The sequence below is a fragment of the Scylla paramamosain genome, unplaced genomic scaffold (assembly GCF_035594125.1).
Source record: "Scylla paramamosain isolate STU-SP2022 unplaced genomic scaffold, ASM3559412v1 Contig13, whole genome shotgun sequence".
In the NCBI taxonomy this organism is placed as follows: domain Eukaryota; kingdom Metazoa; phylum Arthropoda; class Malacostraca; order Decapoda; family Portunidae; genus Scylla; species Scylla paramamosain.
Window position 1 is genome coordinate 1,252,791 of NW_026973678.1, and position 19,152 is coordinate 1,271,942.

Genomic DNA, 19,152 nt, shown 5'->3' on the forward strand with positions numbered 1-19,152 from the left:
ACGCAGGGCAGGAATGGTTCACCCTGCCCCTCCCGCAGCGAGGCGAGGCGAGGCTGAGAGGTGCAGTGAGTCAACAATGAACTTCATCAGCTTTAATGACTTCCCGGGACGACACGAAGAGGCACTAGATTTTATGATTCATGGCGTAATTCTTCTGGTGTGTGTGTGTGTGTGTGAAACTACTTTTTTCCTTTTTTTTTTCCCTGCTCGTGTACTTTTCTTTTGAATTTGTTTGCATGTGTCACTTCGTTTATACATTTACGAAATATAACAATGCACGCTTTATGAAACATTTAAACGTAATCTACACTTTCTCTCGGGAAAAAAAAAAAAAAAAGCTTTCACATTCATGGCAACGAAATGGTAAAATTCTGACATTTTCAAAATTTCATTAATTTTACGTTTTTGTGCAGCATGTATATATATATATATATATATATATATATATATATATATATATATATATATATATATATATATATATATATATATATATATATATATATATATATATATTTTTTTAATGCCAACAGATTTGACGTAAATATTTACTTAACTCATCAAAATACATGAAGTAGATGCCTTTGTTTCGTGTTGTGCTGCTGGGAGCTGGATGAGCTAGGCGGTGGTGGTAGTGGTGGCGGTGGCGATGGTGGAAGGCTGGTATTAGTGGTGGCAGTTGTGGTGGTGATGGAGGAGGCGAAAGGCTGGCCGTGGTGGTGAAGTAGGAGGGATTGATGAGCTGGGTGGTGATGGCGGAGGGTTGGTGGTGGTGGTGGAAGCGGAGGTGGAGGTGGAGGTGGAGCGGTTGTTGAGCGACGGCAGCTCTCCACTGGTGGTGCTTTATCCTTCTTTAAATTTGGCTGTGAGTGGCGGAGGCTCAGCGCCGCTCACTCGTGTCTGACTTTTGATCTTCCAGCGGGTGACGGGGCTCGGGGCTGCGAGAGGCCGTCCTTCAGCAGCGAGCGGGGGATTGCGGGGCTCTGGCGACTGACGACGAGCGAAGACTTCATTAGATTGCGTGCGTGTCGCCAAACGGAGGGATTGTGTGTGGGGAGGGAGGTGATGGCAGGAAGGCACGCCGGTTTTCACCACGACAGCTCAAGAACCACCAGGAAGATAATTCTATTGGATATATTTACTCTGTTTTACATCATATGGTTTGGCTTAAGTGTTTGTTCTGCACCGTCACTCAGATCACGGTCCATATTTTGAAACACGCGGGCGCTGGACCTCCAGTACATTCACACTGCTTTACTTGAAGCTATACGGGCTTCTGACGATGTTTTTTTTTTTCTTTTTATGGTTCTAATGACAGATTAACATAATTTCTATATTCTTGGGAGCCCGACTAATCTCTGTGGCATTTGAAAGTAGTCGTTTCTGAACACGGGACCTACGAAATAACATTTCGGGGTGTAGCCTTTGCAACAGTTTTCTTTTATTCCTTTAAGTCTATTTTCTTGTGTGTGTGTATGTGTGTGTGTGTGTGTGTGTGTGTGAGGGAGGGGAATCTCGTTCAATGTCTCTGAATGTAGTACTGAAACAGTGCTCGGAAACAGGTTACGTAGACAAACACTGAACCACCGAACCACTTCCGCTCTTCCAGAGTAGAGTGAATACTTGTGCAGCCATTTGTCTTGGGCATATATTTTTAATCGCTTTTCTTCTCCCATAAGGAATATTCTCAAAGACTATATATATAACATGTCAGATTCATGGGTCTCCTTTATCCAATACTGACGCAGAATCCTTGTTCAACTACCATGAAAACACCCTTGAGCATACATAACAATGGTGTCTGCTACAGCTTGTGAACACAAGACGCCGCAATGTTTGGATATGCTGTTTTCTTTTTCTCTGTGTTTTTCTGACCTATGACGATTCTACAGACACACTGCACTGGGGGGGCGGCGCGACACCCTAACTCAGGGAGGGAAGGGCGTGAGGTTCCAGTGGGACGGGAGATGAAATGTAAAGTTAAATTAATCTGTTTTTTGCTTCAAGACTCGCCATTCAAGTGGAACTAAAGTAAACTTGGGAGTGCTGGAGTTTGTTAAGGCAGTGATGGCGTCTGGGAGTGTGGGGAGAATTGGCGTGGATGTTTCGTGTGGAATAAACACTTTACCGTTTTTCAATAAAGTAATGTATATAAATGAACCAGCCACCTATTTATTTTTTTTATTCAGTTTATTAATTTACTTTTGTTTGTACATGTGTAAGTTATGGATAACATTGCAAACATATAGCTAAAATAGATAAGGTGTTAGAATGAACGGGGTTCAGAATTTCGACGGAGAAAGAAATGCCAGCCGATGCACAAACATTTTTCAGAGGTGCAGATATATATATATATATATATATATATATATATATATATATATATATATATATATATATATATATATATATATATATATATATATATATATATATATTTTTTTTTTATTTATTTATTTTTTTCTCTCTCTCGTTAAGGCAGATTAATAATGTATACCTGAATATTACTCAAATGTGTGAGGAAGCTTACGTCTGACGTAATATTTAAAAAAAACACTTGTAGGATGAACATTTCACATTATTTCAATTAATATGAAAGGTCAGTTGCAGGCTGAAATGCAAGAAAATAATAAATAGATAGTATTGTTTGAAGTGATTACTGTGAGATGCAATAAAGATGACACACAAGCTCCTCAGTCAGTAGCGTCTCACCTACAAATAGAACGCCGGCCGCATCGTGAAGTACGTTGTGCGTACCACTGGAAAAATGAGCAGCAGTACGGGAGTATGACAAATTCTTTCTAGTCTCGCAATTAACCCGGGAGAAAGAAAAGAAAAAAAAATGTATCGACGCAGTCTGAAAAACAAGTAGCATTAAAGAGTCAGAGCAGCGAGGCGTGACCTGAACTCAGCAAATGAAAAGAAGTTCCGCAACACTTTACACTTTTGCACGCTGGTTCCGCTGCCTTTAGTGCAAAACAAACACAAAAATCAAAGTGCCAATACTGCAACTCTGCCTGCATGCAGCGATAATGCGAGGCCACTCCACTCCCGGTGTACATCCTCGCCATCCGCGGAGACTTGATGCCGCGAGGACGTGAAGAGCTTAACGCCCCGACCCCCGACCCCCGAGTCTCGAGTCTCGAGTCTCGAGTCTGCAGCCCTACGTCTGTGGACCATATTCTGAAACGCTTCTGCCCATAACTCTACTACTTCCAAAAGACTAATTAAAGTGACATGTGTTTTTAAGGGTGTTTTCGTGGCTTTAGTAACAGATTAACGAGATTTATACTCTATTTACAGGGGAAACACTTGAAAACGCGGCTAATCCTCACCGTGGCCTTTGATAAGAGTCGTGGTGAGAGCAAAAAGTTTCTGAATACTGGTCTGTACCAGTACCGGACGGGCAGATCCTTGGGCACTCTCTGGTGGATGCTTCTGTATCTTCAGATTACTTGTGTATTTTGGAAACTACAGAACGATTCGAGTATTGTAAAAGTATGTGAAAGATGTAGGTGATTAGTAAAAGCAGAGAAAGGAGAAAAAGGAAAGAAAAACGTCACAGCTCTGCGTCTGTGCGGGGACCGGAGGGGCAGATCCTAACAAGAGTGAGTGTTCAATGGGGACTGATCTGCAATGGCTGAGAAGGTTAAAAGCAAAGGAAGAAGCAACTGGTCACCTTACTCCTGTGCAATCTTGTCAGTTCCAGCCCAGCCTATTTCACTCCACTCCTCTTATTTCCAGTTCACCTTATTCGTGTTCACTTCAGTCCTTTCTTATCCTCTCCTATACAATCCAGTCTAGTTTAATCCAGTACCGGTCTGCAATGACTAGGAAGGTTAAAAGCGGAGAAGCTGGCCAATGTACTTGTGTCGAGGCTCAGGATTGCGTGTCTCGTGGGAGTGTGGCTTGCTGTAAAACCTGCACGATTTTTCAGGGGAGGAATAAAACAACAGGCAGTAAAAGGTCTGAGCCACTCCATTACTCTTTTTGTTGTCAGTGTTGTCTCTCCAAGCTGTATCTTTTGACTTTTCTCTCTCTCTCTCTCTCTCTCTCTCTCTCTCTCTCTCTCTCTCTCTCTCTCTCTCTCTCGTATATTTGTATAACTGGATCATGCAACCAGAGTAATTTTGAAATATTTACCTAACTAAACGCTAACTTAAGATTAAAAACCGTAGCTGTCTTGTTTGAATGAATGTCCATGAGAGAGAGAGAGAGAGAGAGAGAGAGAGAGAGAGAGAGAGAGAGAGAGAGAGAGAGAGAGAGAGAGAGAGAGAGAGAGAGAGACGCTCCCTTGATGTCAGAAGCAGCAAGTCATTACTCTGGCATCTAAATTCTGTTTCATTATATCTGCCAAAGCGATTCCCAGCGTTGATGAAAGCACGGCGGTCCACGAGCCAGGGGAAGCCGGGACCAGCAGCGCGTCACCAGTTGGTAGCCCCTGGTTTCCACATGACTCCTCCTGCAAATAAATAAACAAGTAGAGCTGTGTTTGTAGATTCAACAGAAAGGCGAGAAAGTGCTGGACGCTAAGAGGAGTGGCGTTAAATCATGCAAATATTAGGAATGCATTGCTGAATCGTCGCTCATATGCCGAGGGTGTCAACGAGCAGCTGTCAAGTGGAAAAATAGTTCAGTTTTCAGTTTACTGGGAGTCGATTTCAGTTACGTTTCGCTTTGGTAACGACACAGCCTCGAGGTTTTTTTTCTTTTCCTTCTGGCAAGTCGTTCCTCTTGCAGTGTCTTTCCTCTCGTGTCTTAACAGTAATATGTATGTTGCATCTTGTGTCTCCAGTGATTTCGTTATCAAATACAGTCAAATTTGTTCCTGCATTTTACGTTCTTGTGTTATTTTTGGTTTGTAGTATTGTAGTTTTAATTTTTGTCGTAATTTCTGTGGTAAAAGGTAATTTATATTCTACTACGTGTTTCAGATAGTTCAAATGTTTATTTATTGTATAGCATCAGTTATTTGTTATTGTTTTTACTATCCGGTAAGTCAGTCAGTCAGTGCCTCTCCCTGTCTCCGGTTCAGTATTATCAGCCTTGTTAACGGAGACCCGCTGAGTGTTTGATATCACACTTATTACATATTTCAACACGTATGGGATGGGTAATAGCTTCTGTCCCTGCAATATTGTCGTTATTGGAGAAGTGCCTGATTCTTGTCTCCTTGTGGTTATTATAAAATTGTGGTTTTAATTTGCTTTCTCGTATGTACAGAATTTATGCATTGAAATTTATGTCCCCAGTATTTTAGTCATTAAATAAGATTCTGCTTATTGCGTCCTCTTGTTACTAGTGAGTTTATTGTAATATTTTGCTATTCATTTTCTTTTCTCCGATCGTCGAAGACTGGTGTATTGCAATTTAGGCCTTCCCAAAATTTTCGAGGTCGAGGTCAAGGGTCGTGTTGGTCGTTGTGTTAAGATCGAAGGGCGTGTTGGTCGTTGAGTTAAGGTCAAAAGTCATGTCGGTCGTTGTGTTAAGGTGTAGGGTCGTGGTGGTCTATATATAGCAAAGTGAGGGTCGTGTTGGTCACTATTAAGGTCGAAAGTCTTGGTGGTTGTGTTGAGGTGGAGGTCGTCTTCTCATAGCCGAGAAATGTTGCGATCGTCACTCAGTATATAAAGAGTCGCACATTCTCTCCCTTATTCTTCTCGCCGGCAAATTCTGGACCAGACTTCTTCGGTGCATTTCTTATTTTCCATGACTTTTCACATTTTTCAGGAGCGGAATATCAGGTTGCCTTTAGAGCTAAATTGAATTTGCCTGTTTTGCAATCCTGAAACTTGAAAGAACGCCGCACATCAAGCCTTTGTTTATTCCTTGCTTCCAGTGCTCTCTCTCTCTCTCTCTCTCTCTCTCTCTCTCTCTCTCTCTCTCTCTCCCCCCGGAGTGATAAGACTCGCCTATTTCTCTCGTCTCCAAGGCAGACAGGGTAACAAGGTATAAATATAGTTTGCAAAAGTCTATGGTTATTTTAAGAGTCCTTTTAACTTCCCCAAAGATCAGGTTTCTGGCACATACTGGTACATGCTCTCTGTTACTCACTCCTCCATGAATAATAAGGCACACCCATTCAAGTCCGCTCTTAACCAGGTAGGGCATATGTGCATCTTGTAGACTATAATTATCTTGAGTTTCCTTATAACTTTACAGAACTAGTCTCTTTGCCACAATATTAGTACATATTTCTCTAACGTGCACCTTTTACACGTGTTCCGACACAAATGTACTGTACGCTTGAGTGTGTTTGGCCACGAGAAACAGGGTATGTGTATCTTGTAGAAGACTATGGTTATCTTGAGTTTCCTTGTAACTTTCCCAGACAACAAGTTTCCTCAATAATGGTACACATGTACTCTCCAACACTCGCTCCTCCCTGTATGACAAGGCACACCTGTTTCTCTCCTCTCCCAGCCCGAGCATATGAAGACTTTCATATCTTGAATTTCCTTGTAACTTTCCCCACAGAACAAGCCTCCTCGTCACAATAATGATGCTTGCCCTTTACACTGGGCATATTCTCCTATTCTGCTACATGTACGACATAACTGTACGTAAACTTCAGTGTAGTGAGGCTCCCGCAGCCACCTGTCACTCCAACGAAGATTTTCCCTCCCACTTCCTCTAGTCACGGAGCCACACTGCACATACTAAGCGAGGCCCACGCAGGTCAACGCCACTAAAGGGAAGTAAGATAAATTCGTTACCATCCACAACGTTCCATTCTCAGTGAGTCGCTGCCCCTGTCGTTGCCTCCTCCCCAAGTACACTGACCACACTGTCCGCCGCCTAGCTTCAATAAATCACTCCAGCCGCTGGTGGATCCTATTTCTGTCGAGATTCTGGGTGTCTTGTTTAAATTCTAACAATCCTTTGAATCCTTGTTCGCAGCACTGCTGAAATTGTGGCACACACACATTGGGTATTTGGATTGAAAGAATATTGTGACTTGTTTTTTTTATTTCATCGCTGAACGTGTATCCAGAGTTTCAAATTGTAATTGTACTCGTAAAACGTATTTGCAGATTGATTTGAGTGTGTGTTTATTCTCATGTAGGTACATGTATGAGCTTTCATCCACAAACACTTTAAATTTCATATCTGGCTGAACTATTCCGTTATGTTAGATTACGTTGGTTCAAATTTTAGAATAGTACGCTTCAATTCAGTCTTCGTTTCTTACTTTTCGTTAAGTTGGGATAGGCAGGGGAAGGAAAAAGGAAGGAAGTAAGATAAGATTAGGTCACATCCAATTTCAGAAAGCAGTAATACGCCCCTGCTTGGCCATCAGCGGTTCCCTCTTATTTCACCCACGTGAATAGAGTGTTCAGATGTGAATCATTTAGGTGTGACAGTCTTTCATGTGGCCTTCCTGTACATCATCATGGGGGGTTTTACATTACCTCGCCCTGGTCATCAGCCCCGCTCTGTTATTTGACCCTTCTGGATAGAGTTCAGACATACAGCATTTGTGTGTGGCGGTCTTTCATTTGACCTTCCACTACACCATTCGGTCGGTGCACTGTCCGTATTTTTTAAGATTTACTTCGTCGCTTTCCGCCTCAGCGTTCCGTGCCACAATGGTCGACCCGACTGACAGATTCCATGCATTCGTTGCGTCCCGCTGAGTGCGACGCCGCGCCATTTCATTCCCTTCCTGCTTTTATTCCCGCACCGCATAGACCACCAAGGCGTCTCTCCGTCTTTCAGCCCCTTAATTAGTGTTCATTATTACTTTTTACAGGATTTTACTCTACACTGAGGACTGCAATGCTAATTAACTAGAGTATATATATACGAGTAGTTTTTTTTATCTTATTTTTTTTGCAGTTCTCTTATTATTTCATCTATCACATCTTCTTTCAATATATATATATATATATATATATATATATATATATATATATATATATATATATATATATATATATATATATATATATATATATATATATATCTGCACCTCTGAAAAATGTTTGTGCATCGGCTGGCATTTCTTTCTCCGTCGAAATTCTGAACCCCGTTCATTCTAACACCTTATCTATTTTAGCTATATGTTTGCAATGTTATCCATAACTTACACATGTACAAACAAAAGTAAATTAATAAACTGAATTAAAAAAATAAATAGGTGGCTGGTTCATTTATATACATTACTTTATTGAAAAACGGTAAAGTGTTTATTCCACACGAAACATCCACGCCAATTCTCCCCACACTCCCAGACGCCATCACTGCCTTAACAAACTCCAGCACTCCCAAGTTTACTTTAGTTCCACTTGAATGGCGAGTCTTGAAGCAAAAAAACAGATTAATTTAACTTTACATTTCATCTCCCGTCCCACTGGAAGCTCACGCCCTTCCCTCCCTGAGTTAGGGTGTCGCGCCGCCCCCTGCCTGTGATACACTCGCCCTCCATAAAAGATATCGCCGTCTGTTTTTTTCCCCCGCACACTTTTTCATGATCTCCGCCACCACTGTCTCCCCCTTTTACTCCGGCACGGGGAAAATCCAAACTGACTCTTCCCAACCCGTGAAATCCCGCTTGCAAAAAACAAACCTTTTCACATGAGAGCCGCGGCGGGGAGGCACCTCTGCCGACACATTTTTAAGGCAACAGGTAAGGGTAACGCTAACAAAGAGGCTTCAGAGGAGCACACGAGCTGCAGCAAGGCAAGAGTGTGGCGTTTTATCGAAGCAGTAACGTGAAGAGACTCTTGAGAAATGTGTCCGTATTCTGAAATGCACTGTTCTTATTATTCTATAGTGGAGAGATTCTGGCCCTCTGACTCTGGGCTACAAGACAGAAAAAAGGCTCAGTGATGGTGCCAGTCCTTAAAGAGTAGAGCCAAAAGGATCTTGAAAGGCCACAGATGATTTAGTCAGGTCGTAATAGGTATTTTTCTCATTAATTATTTGAATCCACAGTATTTTCCTCAAGAATCCGTTAAATGCAGCCATCGTAAGGCACCATAACGTCACAGAGAACAAGACATCATGACATCAGAAACACGCGGAATGTGGAATAAACACTACGTAGAATATCTGTAGAAGCAAATAAATATCAAGAGTGTGGAACAAGATGCCCTGCTAAGTACTACCAGCGGAACATTAGGGACAAAACACCATTGCGCGAGCTTAGAAAGAGATAGAATGATGGAATAATGGAAGCAACAGGTGCAAGAATCAATTTAATCACAGAAAATTTAAACAGCAATACAGAATTTACTTTACTAAACAGCATCTAATTTTCTGTTGGCAGTAAGTGCAGACGCAAAACAACGAAGAAGAAGAGTAGGATAAACCAATAAAAGAGCATATACGAGTAATAACAAAAGAAAATAGAGACTGCAAAACCCCAGTTGACCCACACACAGCGACTTTTGACATTCCCACAAACTGAACTGAACAACGAAAGAGAAAGAAGAGCAACATCACGAAGACAAAACAAGAAAGAACAAGGCAAGACAACTTCAGATGCATATAAAAACAAAAGAAAACAGTGACTACAAAAGCCAACTGACCAACAGGCGGAGACTTCTGACATTCGCACGAGCAATACTGGACAGGACAACACAGTGAAAGAAGAGAAACATTACTGGACTGGACAGCAGAGAAAGGTGATGACATTGTGAGAAATTGGATGTAGGTGGTGAAGAGGGCAGGCACAGTCCTCTGAAAAAGCTACTGCGAGACTAGTCAGGAATAAAGTACACATTTCTCAGGTCGTGTTCCCTTCACCTACCTCCAACAGGGTGAATGTAGGATGATGATCATTACTGGATGAAAAAACAGAGTGAACATGAAGAACTGCTTGTTGGAGATCTGCTCGGCATCACGGCTGGCAGCTTTAGCATATCTGAGGAGAAAGGTGAGGAAATAAAGGTTACAACTAGATCTGATTGCCTTTAAAAGCTGCTGTATTCAGGCAACGTCTCACAATAATTTGAAAGGTGACCTTTATATCTGCCTGCCTGTCTGTCTGTCAGCCTGTCTGGGTGTTAAGGTGCATACACACTGCGCTGATGTTTCGTGTTAGCACGCCATATGACGTGTTAACACGTGTTAGCAAAAAATCTGGAACAGGCGTTCTCATAATGAAGTTCACACTGGTCTGATATGTCGCGTAACACGTCAGCTGACGTGTTATGCGACATAACATGCATCAACACGCATCAGATCAAATTCAAAACTCCCAGATATTCGTCAGAAGGAAATCTGCGTCAGATAGGTGTAGGCGCATATTATTGTATAGTGTTTTGATATTATTCAATAGTGTTTCGAAGTTATTCTATAGTATTTCGATATTATTTTATAGTGTTTCGATATTATTCTATGTTATGTGTTTCTATATTATTCAACAGGTACTATTCTATGGTGACAAAGTGTTTTCGTTATGGAGGAACAGTTAATAGAATATGTAAGAGGATACGATCACTTATTTAATCCACGAAACTCGCCCAAACTATCCCTTTCGGCGTTTATCACATTTGTTTGAGTTTTTTCTCCAGAAGTAGCAAGCGCTATAGCTATTGCTACTAACTGCTCCTCTTCTTCATCTAGTTCATTTAACATATTTTCATTCATTTTCAATTTTTACAACACAAAATTGGAGGATAAGAAAGAAAGAACGTGCTCACTCCACAAAAAATCAAATCTTTCTGACGTAACATGCATCAGACAAATAAAAACGTCGTTGTGTTATATGATGCAATCTGTTGCTGTGTGTTGACACGTCACATGGCGTGTTAACACGAAACATCAGCGCAGTGTGTATGCACCTTTAGTCCATCAGTGTGTCATGTTAAGGATCAGTGTCAAGCTTTGTGTCCTGTTGCTCTGTTCCTTTTGGTCTACGAACTCCCTTGGTGTGAGTTCGAATCCCTTCATAGCTTTTAGTTACTGAGTTTTTTGCAATTAGATTTTTCACTCAGCCACTGATCAATCACTGTGTAAATTTGCAGAAACTTTATCATAGAAACATACTGTGTTCTTTTCAGCTATTACCTGACTTCATGCAGAATACGCTCTGCTTTAATTGCTGTTAATGAGTTACCTCCAAATATAGGAGGAATTCTCATTTGTATAATTATTCTATTATTAGAGTTGTCATAGTTTCTTATTTCTCAATATTATTTTTTTCTATTAATCTAATTTATTCATTATTGATATATTTTTAAGCTATATCACATTCCACATCAGTTTCAGCATGCCTTTATTTATATATTCTTTTATCTATTATTACTTTTGAACACTCCATTATTAAATTATGTCCTGTAGCGACTCGACTAACTCAACATTTCCAATTTTTCAATGCTTATTTATATATTTTCGTCCCTTTCCATAATTCGGAGCTTCCTTGAATTTGTGTTGGAATGCTTCCCTGCCCTCAGAAGTCATGATTACCTGAGCCAGAAAGTGTTCCTTCTTCCGCTGCCTTCCTGGAACTGAACCTTCACACACTGATCCCTGGCTTAGCATTATGTGTCTGTCTTTAGCAGCAGCATTACTCGTAAGTCCTGCACTTGTATTCTGTTACACGATTATTTCATCCTATCCAAACAGATCACCATGCATTTACAATAATATTTATGGGACTTATCCAAACTTTGATATTAATAACCGCTCCCCGCCAGTCTAATTAATTTATGGTATTAGCGATTAATTTTTACCGCAGGGACTTGAACTCTTCACTTCAACGACACACAGACCAGGACGCGCCATTCTCTATGTACTGCCGCCTTTCCCAAAATACCAAGAGGTCACTGGGCTGCTGCACTACACTATAGCTGATATGTTTATTTTATGAATTTAAGCCATGTTATATTTCATGTCAGTTTCATTATTTTTTTTCTTTTGCTATAAAATATTTCCATTAATCCTAAATAACGAGATGGTTGACTAACAATTTCCATTTATTTATCTTATTTCCATTCAGTTTTAATTAGTGTGTGTGTGTGTGTGTGTGTGTGTGTGTGTGTGTGTGTTTGTTATTAATTTCCCGACATTGACTGCGTTTGTTCTTCCATTAAAGTCTGTTATTGTTGCATTAATGTGCGTATTCTACATCGCTGTGTATTTCCCTTCACTTCGATCAAAGTATTTCTCTGTTATTTTGCACTATTGCATATTTCATACATTAATTAGCGTTACTGTCCACCACATTCTTTTATTATTACTATTATTTTGTACCTTATTCATGTATTACTGTGTATGTATTCTCGTATTACTGGATAACTCATTCTTGTATACCTGCATCTCTCTCCTCTCTTACTGCGTACGTAATTTTTGCATCATTTATCATCTCCCTCCTCTTATTACTGTGTACTTCGTTCTTGTATTATTTGGCATCCCTCTTTTCTATTACTCCATACCTCATTCTAATATTACAGTGCTTATGTCTTCTGGTACATTCCTGTATCCCTCATGCTTATATCGTCTGGCATCTCTCTCTCTTCTGTTACTGTTCACTCATTCTTGTGTTATTGAGTATATATTTCATTCTTGCATCATCTGCTATTCCTCTCTTCTAATACTCTGCACCTCGTTCTTGCATAATGCCGCACCTCTCATTTGCATGCAAGAGTTGGCCTGCACAAAGCGAGTACACAACTGTTTCTGCTTGAGGTTACTAATGTTCGCTGATGTATAAATGATGACACGTGGTGAAAATTTGAGTGTGGTGTTTAGCGTTTGTTAAAATATTACAATGTTCCGAGTAGTTTCTTGGGAGTAATTTTTCATCGTTTGTCGGGCAGATAATGCACAGCCGTCAAGGATATCAGGGTTCATCAGTGTGTGTGTGTGTGTGTGTGTGTGTGTGTGTGTGTGTGTGTGTGTGTGTGTGTGTGTGTGTGTGTGTGTGTAGTGAGGAAGTGAAAGGAGGTCTTGTCTGGTGTTAATCTAGCGAGTTATAGAGCAGCAAAATAAATAAATAGATAAATAAATAAATAAATAAATAGATTAATAAATAAATAAATAAATGAATAATGTAATAAATAAACATCAATAAAGTAAAAAATGAAATCAAAGCAAAAATAAAGAAAAACAAAAGAAATAAATGAGTAAATAAAAAGACCTATTATTATTATTATTATTATTATTATTATTATTATTATTATTATTATTATTATTATTATTATTACTATTATTATTATTATTATTATTAAGGCAATGGTGAGTTTCCTTCCAGTTTTCTTTATTTTTTGAGCATTTACTTACACTATTTTACGTGTAATATTACTTTTTGTCTTCTTTCATTCCTCTCCTTATATGTCTGTCTGTCTGTCTGTCTGTCTGTCTGTCTGTCTGCATGCATGTATGTATGTATGTATGTATTATTATTATGTATTCCCCTACAGTGATTAAATTATAGTTTTCCACTTAAAATATTACCTTTCTTTGCTTTTTTTTCATAGTTTTTCACATTTTTTTTTCTTATTTTATTGGTGGCGGCCATTGCAGGTTGAACATTCCTGTGCTGCACATTTCACGAGCGGCATTCACCTGCGGCTTGACATTTTCCCCAGAGCTTTGCATCATTTTTTGACAACTGAATCATTTTACTTTTGTCATTCATCTGGTGTTATGTTTTTGTTCATCCATGCTCTCTTTTTTTTTTTTTTGTTTTACCTGAACTGAATGAATTAACCTCTGTCATTCATCTGAAGCTATGCATTCTTTTTTTATTCAGCTGTAATATTTATCATGTCATTCATCGAAATTAGGTTATCTGTTTTTTTCTCAGGAGGATTATTCGACCGTTATCATTCATATTTGTGATTTTTTCTATTATTATTTTTCCACGAAGCAATTGATTTGGCATATTCGTGTGTGTGTGTGTGTGTGTGTGTGTGTGTGTGTGTGTGTGTGTGTGTGTGTGTGTGTGTGTGTGTGTGTGTGTTTCGAGTACAAATTATTTGCCTTGGTCATTCCTGTCTTATTCCGTTATATATATATATATATATATATATATATATATATATATATATATATATATATATATATATATATATATATATATATATATATATATATATATATATATATTAAAGGACACCAGTGCAATATTATTGAGTGCGCGCCCTGTCAATCTAAGTTCCTCCATTGGTTCCCCGTGACATCCCTGGGAGCGGTAATTTCCTCCCCGTCAGTGAGGCGCCGCGTGCATTTCGCCCCGCCGCCAAGATAACCTACATCACACAACACTACGCAGATATTACACACTTTATCTCTCTCTCTCTCTCTCTCTCTCTCTCTCTGTACCGAAAACAGACAACAAAAGATCAAAACTTTAGGTTCATAAAAGAAGTTATGGTGAGCGGACCACGGCTTGTAAGTTTATATCCTGTATTATTAGTTATTGATTCAGAAAGGCGGCACCAAAAAACAGCGGAAGTGTTATTCATGAGCCAGAATGCTGTTAAATTACTGATAGAATTATGAAAACCACCGGATGGTGCCACCGTCAGGCGACTCCAGCAGCAGTTCTCCGCCGTGACTGTGACTGTGCACGTGATTGTGCACTGTCACTGTGATACGTACTGTATCCACCAATTCCCAGTGAAATAGTATATAAAAGCAGTATAATATAATTATAATAATAATAATAATAATATAAGTAATAATAATAATAATAAATAATCATAATGAGAGAGAGAGAGAGAGAGAGAGAGAGAGTTTAGCATGTTCGTCTCACCTTTGGTAAGCCGCCACGCATCCACGACATCCTGCCACGCATCACGCTAAGCCGGGACGCGCCGCACCTCTCAGCCCCTATTAACACAACTTCCCCCCCGCAATGTAAACCAGTCCTGCTAACGCCACGACGCTAAGGCAAGACTCAAGCTGCTCCCCGCCTGTCTCTGAACCATATTCCGAGACGCTTCAAAGGCTGTAGTTGAAGTGACACGGGATTGTATGTTAGGTTATGGTTCTGGTGCTACATTAACAATATTTCTACACTATTAACAGGAGAAACACTCTTGAAAGCCAGGTTTCTGAATACAGGCTTTCATTATTATCATCATTATCACTTTTATAATCCTCGTCATTACCTTTGTGCTCCATTGCAACTCCACGACCTAAGTCTTCTGCAGTAATTCTCCACTTATACCCACCAATCACCTCCTCCCTTAATGAATCAGTCAGGTTAGGTTACGCTGGGAAGAACGAAAGGAAGGAAAAATGAAACAAAGAATCACCACCATCGCCACCATCACCACCACCACCACCACCGCTAAGTGTCCCGCAGTAATTCACCACTTATATCCACCAATCATTCATCTCCTCCCTCAGTGGATCGATTAAGTAATAATTCTCTTCCAGTTCACACAGACTGAGGATAATTAATGCCAAGCCCTTGTTCTTCTACTTCTTTTTCTCCTGTACCTTCGCTCTCCATGTGGCGAGGTCTAACTTTACACCAGTTCGTCCTGTCCTCCGCGGCTCATATGCATAATACAGCCTTGTTTTCATATGCATAATACAGCCTTGTTTTCATTTATATTGAAGTATTTGTATATATATTCATTTTCTCTCTCTCTCTCTCTCTCTCTCTCTCTCTCTCTCTCTCTCTCTCTCTCTCTCTCTCTCTCTCTCTCTCTCTCTCTATATATATATATATATATATATATATATATATTTCTGTTTGACTTACTTATGGAAGTTTCACTGGCCTGGGAGCAGATCTGAAAAGATTAAAAATATACTTAGTAGTGGAAACAAACTTGGGAAACAGTTTTGTTCTTTGGTGGATGGTTGGTAGTAATACTGGAGGAGGAGGAGGAGGAGAAGAGAAGGCGGAAGAACAGGAGACCCTAAAAGAAAAAAAAAACACCACCACCACCACCACCGCCAACACCACTACCATCATCACCACCAACACCACAGCCACTACCACCATCACCACCACCACTAATACTTCAAAGAGCCTCATTAACACCTACTAGTTCGCGAGGGTTGATACTAGAGGGAGAGACTGGTGGGTGTCTAGGAGCAGTGTGTGAGCGTCTCTGTTCCTTCCCAGATTGAGCCCCGGGCGTGTCTCAGCGGATCCCCAGTAAGCAATACTAACCGCGTTACTGCCACGGCATCCATTTATATATTGATGAGGGTGTTTCCGGCATGTTCTACACTCTGTGGATGCTGCAGCAGAGACGCCCAAGGCCTAGCCCAGACCAAGATGCCTTGTATCGAAACAGTTGCTCAACGATGTACATCGTCTGGAGTGTTGCAAAACAATGTATCTGGAGTGTTGCGAAACAGTTGCTCAACAACTGAGCAACAATAAGCTACGTGAGACAATACATCTGCGTGATACGGTACTATTTTTTGCATTTTATCAGACTTTTTCCCTTCTCTCCTGCTAGTGCAACTTCTCCTGTAAAAAAAACGTAGAAATTTCACCTATGAGTGTAATGTAGATTCCATAAATTTTTCTGTATTCAATCTCACTATTTCCCTCAAAACCCTTAACAGCACGAGCCAGCAAATCACTGAGTCGAACTGACCAGTGACAACCAGATGATGAGTCGTGTTGCCAGCAACACTGTATCGTGTTTCCCATATCCAGGGGGAAACACAGAAACACATTAGGGCAACAAATTTGGATTGTTGCTCAACTATTGAGCGACCTTTCAGATACATTGTTGTTGGATGTTTATCAACAGTTCCGAAATATTTTTTGATTTGTTGATCGTCTGTTGTGAGCAACAATGTATCTTGGTCAAGGACAAGGTTTTAATAATAAGACAATAAGTAGTTCACTCTCATTTGCTATAACTGTCGTTTAAATACACCACACTCACACACACACACACACACACACTCACACAGGTAGGTGGTCAGCTGAATGGGCAGTTGGATTGGTGGGTGGGTGATCTGGTGTGTAGATGCGTGGGTGGATGGGTATGTGTGTGTGTAGGTGGATGGCTGAGTGGATGGGTGAGTGGAGGGTGTGGGTGAGGTGCGGATGGTGGGTTTAGTGTAGACGAGTGGATGGGTGGGTGGATGGATGGAGAAGTGTTTGGGAGGATGAGTGTGAATGAGTAAGTTGTTGGAGGGTCAGTGGACAGTGGATGGATGGCTGGATGGATTAGTGGCTGCTGGCGTCTTATATCGAATATTTTGAAGAGGCTACAGTGAAAGTTATCGGCGCATTCAAGGATTTTATTTTTCTTTTATAATTCTATAAATTGTTTCACAAATAGTTGTTTACCCAGGCAGGAAGCAACCATTCCGTAGCATCTCCAGCTCCTTAACCAATCCCGTGACATTCCTACTCCTTAGTGTGCCTCGTAACATTTCCACCCTTTTTTAAGATACCAGTAACATTCCAAACCCTTTAAATACAGCCCAGTACCTTTAATAACCTTTTAGCGGGACCCGTAACATTTCCACCCCTTAGCCTGACCCATGATGTTCCTCGCCCCGTAAGGTTCACCACTAAAAGGGCTCAAGGGGTCGCAAGATTAGGTTTCCAGTGCCCGGATTGACGGTGATCTGCCTGGATGTAACGTCATTAACGCACACTAATGGACTGGAAGCTGCGTATTACAACGTCTGCACTCAGAGGCCGACGCTCCATCTCCCCCCGTCTGCCTGTCTGTCTGTCTGTATGGGTCTGTGTTTGTCTTTGTTTGTCTTTGTTTGGTTCTATTCCTATCTAAGTTTGTTTCTGTGAGTGTCACGTGACTGCTTCTCTCTGTGTCTGTCTTCATGCCCCTGTTTCTGTTTTTGTTTTTGTCACTGTATATCTATGTTTGTTTCCGTCACTGTCTCTTTTTGCCTGCTCGTTAGTTATTTTGTCTCTATTTATATTTGTGTATCTCTGTCTAAATGTTGTGTCAGTCTGTTCGTCTGTACTTGAATACATCACTAGAACAAATTTGTTACAAAAAGAGCGGTAGATTTTTGCTTTTTCTTTCCTACATTCCGAGTTCTGTTTCTCTCTTTCTGTGTGTGTGTGTGTGTGTGTGTGTGTGTGTGTGTGTGTGTGTGTGTGTGTGTGTGTGTGTGTGTGTGTGTGTGTGTGTGTATGTGTGTGTGTGTTTACGTATTTACATGTTAACAGGATTGAGTCAAGCTCGTAATGTCCCGCTTTTTAATATCAAATGATCATACTTTTTCCTTTGAATTTATGTATATTGTTTGCATACACACACACACACACACACACACACACACACACACACACACACACACACACACACACACACACACACACACCATGGTGCGAGCCATCAATCAATAGTATTTCCCTCCTAGATTAGACTTACCTTTAGGATTAATGTTAAGCTTTTCCCCATCCCCTATGTACATTTTCAGTTTGTTAACTGCCTAAATAATAAACCGTTTATTATTATTTGTTATTATTACACACACACACACACACACACACACACACACACACACACACACACACACACTTTGAATGGAGCTAAAACATTTCCTTGCTCGCCCCAATTAGATCTAAAAAGTTCATTGAGTCATCAGCACTTCAACACTTCCTCCTTGTCCAGCAACACGCAGGAGCTTCGGTGTGTCATTACCTTCCTCTGTCCCCTCACTCGTGTCTCAAGTGTTGGCTGACTGACACACTGACGGCAGGTAGAGGCCAGTTGTTAGCGTCAGTCACCCCATAGCACTGTCCGTCTGTCTTACCTCCTAAAGTGTTTTTTCCTTTAGTTTCTGCATAGGAAAATTAGGTTAGAACAGGAGAAATTCATGCTGATGCTCGAGTCAATGATAGACGGGTGTTGTTTTCTTTAATTATTCAACTTTACTTCTGTTCTTTATCAGTGTCACATCCTAAAGTTGGACTGTGTTTTCTTGGGTGTTTGTATAGGTAAAGTTAGATTATAGGGTAGAGGTAGTGGTAACTGATGGCTAAGTTAATGATAGATGGCTGTTGTTTTTCATTTATCTTTCCTGTGTCCCACCTACTAAAGGTTATGTTTTTATTTAATATATATATAGGGAACAAATTTACTTGAAGAATAAAGGCAATACACAGTGAAGGCTGAATTAATGACAAACTGCAGATCTTTTAGTGAATTATTCAACTTCACTTGCGTGCCAATTTGTCTGTCTTCCCTTCTAAAAGTTGTATTACTTTGTGTTTGTTATCTGTAGGGCAAATAT

The 19,152-nt window shown here is 40.4% G+C and overlaps 1 long non-coding RNA gene across 1 annotated transcript; it reads right to left on the minus strand.

Annotated features, from left to right (window-relative positions):
- Window positions 1-4,211: 4,211 nt before the first annotated feature.
- LOC135097152 (uncharacterized) lies at window positions 4,212-14,875 on the minus strand. Its single transcript, XR_010265416.1, has 3 exons — window positions 14,708-14,875; window positions 9,755-9,868; window positions 4,212-4,462 (listed from the first exon to the last, which is right to left on the minus strand). It is a non-coding gene; the product is annotated as an uncharacterized LOC135097152 (long non-coding RNA).
- Between the last annotated feature and the right edge of the window lie 4,277 nt (window positions 14,876-19,152).